Source organism: Uloborus diversus, chromosome 2 (assembly GCF_026930045.1).
Source record: "Uloborus diversus isolate 005 chromosome 2, Udiv.v.3.1, whole genome shotgun sequence".
In the NCBI taxonomy this organism is placed as follows: Eukaryota; Metazoa; Arthropoda; class Arachnida; order Araneae; family Uloboridae; genus Uloborus; species Uloborus diversus.
In genome coordinates this window covers 30,915,473-30,922,471 of record NC_072732.1, presented here as the reverse complement: position 1 = coordinate 30,922,471, position 6,999 = coordinate 30,915,473, and positions in this window count along the sequence as shown.

The following is a 6,999-nucleotide window of genomic DNA, read 5'->3' as shown; positions in this document are numbered from 1 at the left end:
TGTTGTTTTAAAAAAGCTTTCATGTTGTTTAAATTTTTTTTTACTTTAATAGGTCTAAAGGAAAGTATCCTTTAATGCGTGTTGAGTACAATAGTTATCTGGTCGCAGTGTTTGGCCATTGCATCCTTAGTTTTCATCCTTTAATGTGCATTTAACGTTATTGAATTCAGTTGTTATGGAAGAAGTTCAAAGGTATTTGCTGTTGTTAACCTTTGTTAAATCTAAAATGTTAAAAAGATGAAACAAAATGCAAAATGACATTCATACACATAGTGCACATGTGCATATCTTAAGAAACATTAACGTTACTCATTACAAATGAACTTGTGCTGAAGTATAGGGTCTATGCATGTTTAATAGATTGCAGGTGATCGGTTCAACACAGTGTATTTGTTTTTTTCCCCCTCCCTGTTCTTTTTAAATATTTATTTCAGTTTTTCGATGAAATTTGAAATAAATATTGCTTTTAATTTTGTGTGATAAATGCTTTAAATGTTACTCAAATGCTGTTTATTTTATGATGCATTTTATTTTATACAAATATTAAAACCATTTGCTACTTTTTATTCTGGTGGCAGTTCTTGTTGCTTTGTAAAAGGTCTTTGAGAACAGTTCATTGTGTTGTTGATATTTTATTTTATGGAATTTTTTTGACTTGCTTTTAATGCATAGTGAACAAATTAATCAAAAAATTTTATTTTCATAAAAACGACATATTTTTGATAAATGTTGATTTATTCATTCCTTAAGCTGTGATTCATTCTTTTAGTAAGTTCTGCATTCCTTTTTATCTATATTAGTGTTTAAACCTCTAAAAGTTTTGCTTGTTACTATTTTCTGATTTGTTTTTTTAAATATATTAAGAGACAAAATTTATGTAATAATATCTTAACACAGCAGTTCCCCACCTTTTAGTTGTGGAAACCACCAGTTTTTTATGTATAATAATAAAAGTGCTGCGAACCACAACTACGAAATATTAAAAAAAAATTATAATGTCAAATTTAACTTATAATGGAACAAAACCAATAGTGTTGCTTTAAAATATGATTTTTGAGTGTGGTCATACGATAGTTCAATTCATGAACATTCTTCAATTGAAGCTAGTTTCAGTTGTTGTTTTTTAGGCAATTTTTTCCAAAGGGGTTTCTGATAAAATGGGTATTGTCTTCAGTTTTAGGAGAGAGACTCCTGAAAAATATGAAAAGTCTAAAAAAATTATAAAAAAAATGGCTATAAGCCACAGAGAGTTTTTGAGGGACGATATATCTCACTAGTGATAGTTACTCCTCCTAGAAAAAAGAATATTAGACCTCAAAATATTCTTAGCTTTCAAAGCCTTGACCAATATAAACGGATCAATACCAAGCTGCCCGTGGCCCATTTGTTGGCTGCATCCTATAAATGTGTGCTAGATTAACATATTAAAAATGTATCATGGAAACCCTGTGAGTCTCCTCTGGCCTTTCATTTCATTACGAAGTGTTTGAAAATGAGCAAGAAAAGTAAATGTGGAATGTTTGTTAAAAGGAGTTTGGGATGAGGGGAAATTGGGTCAAAATGAGATGTTTGTGTGCAAATGAATGAAACAACACTGTTGACAACGGCGACTCCTCCATGTGTTCTCATTAGTGTATATCAAAAACACCTTCTTTTGGAAATTCAAAATTTTAAGTTGATAAAAAGTTGCTTCTACAGACCCACATTTACGGCAAAAAAAATATTTTTCAGCTAAAAAAATATTTAGGTATGCCACACAAGGCTAAAAAGTTTATACTTTTCTACAAAAAAATCCTTTTTTCAATGTGCTTTTTTGAAAAAATTTTTATATTTTTTTTATTTATGTAAAAAATGAAATTGAACATTATTGTTAAAAGAAAATGTTTGCTCTTGTGCAATATTTAAGTCTCCTGCATAGTACACTCAAAAAAGGGGATTTTTAAAGTTGATGGTAAATTTTTCATTCTGAACAAATTTTTGCCACTTTTTTGCACTGAGGGGTATGAAAAATGCTTCTGACACTATTCCTGATGGTGTTTATGTAAAATGACCCTCTGGATTGAAATTGATTTTGTAAATGACTTACGAGCCCCCACTAATTCTTAAGAATGCTTTTAAACAGTTGTAATTCTTCAATGGCTGAAGTTTGTTATTCTTAACTTTTATTTACATGTATTAAAACATTGATGGATTTATGGTTAACCTAAATCGGTGGTGAAGTTTTTTTAACACCTTTAGAAAAATGCATTTTGAGCATTAAAAAAAAAATTTGATATTTGGTTTTGAATCATTTATTGGAGTTGTTAAAATGTATCTACTTGATATTATCTACTTCATTTTGAATAGATGTGTATATTTTCATACAAGTGCTAAAATTTTAACTCTTTGTTACACATTTACAAGTTATTGTCTCATTTTGTTTCTGCAAACAAATGTATGTTTCTGTGTCAGTGAATAAAACAGCATTGTTAAGAATGCTTTTTATTCACATTTATAGTTTGAAAGTGGTCCAAGTTTTTATGCTTTTGTATATATGTATTGACATTTGATAAGTTTGAAATTTGTGGTTTAAAAGCTCAAATCAGTTTGGAAATCTTTATAAAAGTTCATTTTTGAGCATTTGAAAAAATGTTGTTGATGTTTAAAATCATTTATTGAAGTTGTTAAACTTATATTTATCTATTTAATTTTCAATAAGCATTTATATTTTCATGTCAGTTTTAAAACTAGAAACGATAAAGCTTAAAGTTGATGCTTAACTTTTTTATACACGTGTTATCTACTTATTATTGTTATTATTATTTTTATATATGTATATTTTCATGTAAATGTTTAATTTAGAAATGTTAAAAGATTAAAGTTGTTACGCTTAACTTTTGTATACATGTATTCAAATTTGATAGATTTATTGATTTTTATGCTTGTATTTTGGATGCATGTATTGACATTTGATAAATTTATGGTTTAAAACTGAAATTGGCATTGAAATTGGTGATGTCTTTATGAAAGAACATTTTCAAGCATTTGAAAAAAATGTTGTTGATGTTTAGAGTCATTTATTGAATTTTTAAACTCATATTTATCTATTTAATTATAACTAAATACAGTCAAACCTCCCTTAACGGACACTCCCTGTTAACGGACAGTTTCTGAATCCCCAGACCCTCGAGATAGGGGTATAATGTATTTCACTCCTCGTTAGCGGACAGTAAATCAGCCGAGTTTTGTTTTATTTTTCTGTGTCTGGTAAGATTTTGCTCAGCACTGCTTTTGTGGCAAGCATTTTTTCTACTCCTTTATGATGTCCTGGGACTAACCAGTACCGATAAAAGGATTAACAGCCCCTTTTCTCCGAAAGCAGGAGCCTTTTAAGTCGAAACTTATGAAAGTTTAGTTTCCATTTCATGCATGAAATTTCAGCAAAAAACAGAAGGAAAAAATCTTTCTCCTTTAACACAATACCTTGTTTTATCAGTTTGTATGGCAGAGGAATTCATTTGAAAGAATACTCTCGTGCAACTTAACGGTATCCCCCCCCCACCTAGATTTTGAGAGACGAGCATCAGCGTTGCATACTTTCCTTTTAGATGTTGATGAAGAATCGGCACAGTGTTGCCAGATTGAGTGAAAAGTAGCCGATTGGGCTGCATTTTGCTACCATCTAAAGCAAGAAAGGTGCTGAAAATCAATGACATTGATTCCAGTATGTTTGACTGGTTTTGTTCAGCTAGGGGACAATTTGCAAATGCCTTCATATTTTATTTTCCCGAAAGATTCATCGGATTATTTACTTACTAGGTCAGTTCACTTATATTCACACTACTCATTAATTTAATTCAGAATTATACACTATGTATGTGTAGGTTTAAAATACAAAATTTAAATGTCATTATAAATTGACTCCCCAATAGCGGACACTCCCCGTTAACGGACAAAAACTTTGGTCCTGACAGTGTCGGTTACTGGGAGGTTTGACTGTATCTTTTTCTTTTCATGTAAATGATAAAACTAGAAATGTTAATGCTTAAATTTGTTATGCTTCACTTTTGTGTACATATATTAACACTAGTGGTACCCACACGGCTTTGCCCGTAGTAGAAAATTAAAACGTCATTTGGTTTGCCTGTATATTTACAAATAATAGATGGCTCGTCCATGTTACGGTTCTACGTTATGATAATTTGCTCGATAAAATGTTCTTAAAATTGGAATAGAAAAAGAACAAAATCGAATTTTCAAAAACTCGCTTCTAGGTGCACACTCCAATGCTACCAACTAATTTTGTGCCAAATTTCATGAAAATCACCTGAACGGTCTAGGCACTGTGCGCGTCACAGAGATCTGGACATCCAGACAAAGAGACTTTCAGCTTAATTATTAGTAAAGATTTCATATATGTACACATTTGATATACAGGGTGTTCTGTTTTAACCTGCAAGACGCATTTTCGCAACCGTTAGTTCCTTAACTTTTTATACATGTCCCAGGTCCCCTAACTTATGTTTGGGGAAATAATCTCCATTGAAAAACAATTCCAAGAAAAAAAATTTGAAATTAGTGCGACCAAAACTCACCCAGATATGCAAAGCAGCGTTTTGTGACTTAAATCACTTTTCACTTGCAGTCAATAACACCTTCAGGGGGAAAATATAGCGATTAACAAGTGTTTAAAATTATATGTGTGCATAGAGTGTGGTTTTCAAATTGTTCAAGGTTTTGTAGTGTGTTTTTGCCTATCATGGCATAACATTTGCATTTATTTTTGAATAGCAGTGAAAAATATAAATACTTTGTTTTTCTTACTTTGACGACCTATCATTCTTCTGAAAGGGCAAAAACTCCCTATCTTTTGTTCTGTATGGTCTCTTAAAACTTTGAACTGGAATATCTTTTTGAGTTTTGGTCGCACAAATGTCAAGTTTTTTGTGTCAGTAATAGTTTTCAATGGAGATTATTTCCCTAAATATTGGTTAGGGGACCTAGTGCATAAAATGTTAAATTATGTATTTTTTGACTCATTTTTATTTTTGCTGCAAACTTTCAGTATCTTAACTGTGGATCTGATTTTGAACATTTTTGCAATTGGAAGTATACATCTAAGACTAACAGTTGCAAAAATAAAGGTCTTGCAGGTTAAAACGGAAGACCCTGTATATATGTAACATTCATTAAATTTTTATACATTTTTATGCTGGTATTTTTATACATGCATTGACATTTGATAAATTTGAGATTAAAAAACTCAAATTGGTGTTGAAATTGGTGATGTCTGTGTAAAAATACATTTCCAGCATTTGAAAAAATGTTGTTGATATTTAGAATCGTTTATTGAAGTAGTTAAACTTATATTTATCTATATAATATTGAATAAATATGTATATTTTCATGTAAATATTAAAACTAGAAATGATAAAGCTGAAATTTGTTATTTTTAACTTTTGTATACTATGCATGCATTAATGTTTGTTAAATTTCTGGTTAAAAACCTCAATATCAGTGAAATCACGATATAAATCTGTGATATCTTAATAAAAATGCATTTTTGTATGTTTGAAAAAAAATGTTGATGTTTAGAATCTTTTACTGAAGTTGTTAAAATTATATTGATCTTCTTTATTTTATCTGCTTAATTTTGAGTAATTTATATATTTTAATGTAAATGTTAAAAATTTAACACTTTGATACATATTTACATTTTATCTGTTTATAGCAAAATAAAAATGGAATGAATAAACATTTTTGTTTTCATGACTTTGAATCCTCTTTTTATGTTTGTAACTATTAGTTAATGCTCTGTATTTCTCATACATTTTAACTGACATTTTGTAAAGTTAAACTAATTAATTGAATAAATAAAATAAAATAAAAGCTCCTTTTCTTACTCTTCAAAATTCTACCTTATTACCCGCATTATCCGGCATGCCGGAAAAGAGCGAGGTTCACCAGCATGCCGGGAAATTCGAATTTTCCGACATGCCGGATAATTCGAGGCTTAATTTTCAATAAAACAAAAGTAAATTTCCTCATTCAAATTCCGATCAGAAAGCAAAACACTGTAAGGAAATAAATAAATAAATCCCGAAAGTAACCTTCTTTCAAAAAAAAAAAGTATTACCTATAATATGTGCTGGTTATTTATGGTAGGTCATTATGAATGGTTTTAATTATATGCCAATAAAGTAATCAATTCAGAAGCAATCCTTGTCACTGCGATTTGTTAATAATTTTTTTTAAATAAATTATTTTAGGTTCCTTTTAGAGAGGTAAGTTTATTTTTTAGTTATTGAATATAGCTATGGTAAATTCTTTAGCAGGCGGTAAATTACTGCTTAAATGCTTGCTTATTTAGTTTTAATTTAATCTTTTAAAGTTATTCATTATTGAACAATATTTTTCTTGTTAAAATAACAAATGACATTGTTAGCAAATATTTTTACAAAATTAAAATGTTTATTAATACTAATAAGATATGTATAGAACTTATATTCATTTTTAATCTGAACATATATATTTTATAGTATTTTTTTCCCTAACCTTGAGTTTTCTTGCATGCCAGAAAAGACCAGGCAAGTGTTATTGAAAATCTGGTGACCCCTGAATTTTGCGGCATGATGCATAATGCGAGGTAATACGGTATATTTCTTGTAGTTATTTGATTTATACAGGGATTTATAACAAAGATGCATTTTTGAAGTAAGAAAGTAAAAATTTGATGCTCGTTGCTCTGCTCTAACACACATCTACAAAAGCTGGCAGCCCTGAAAACTAATAGAAGCGTCCATTTCCTCCAGCAAACCAGATGTTTGCCTTTCCATCGCATCCGTCCTCAGACTGTATATCAGGCCAAATTTGTTTGATTTCTTTTTCAATTTAAGGATGTTTGAAAACTCTTCCAGATTCATATACATTGCAAACAAAAATACCTCAAAGATTCTTTACTAAATTTAAATCAGGGCTATGTACAGACCACTCCATATTCGGTGTTACGAATGATTGTTG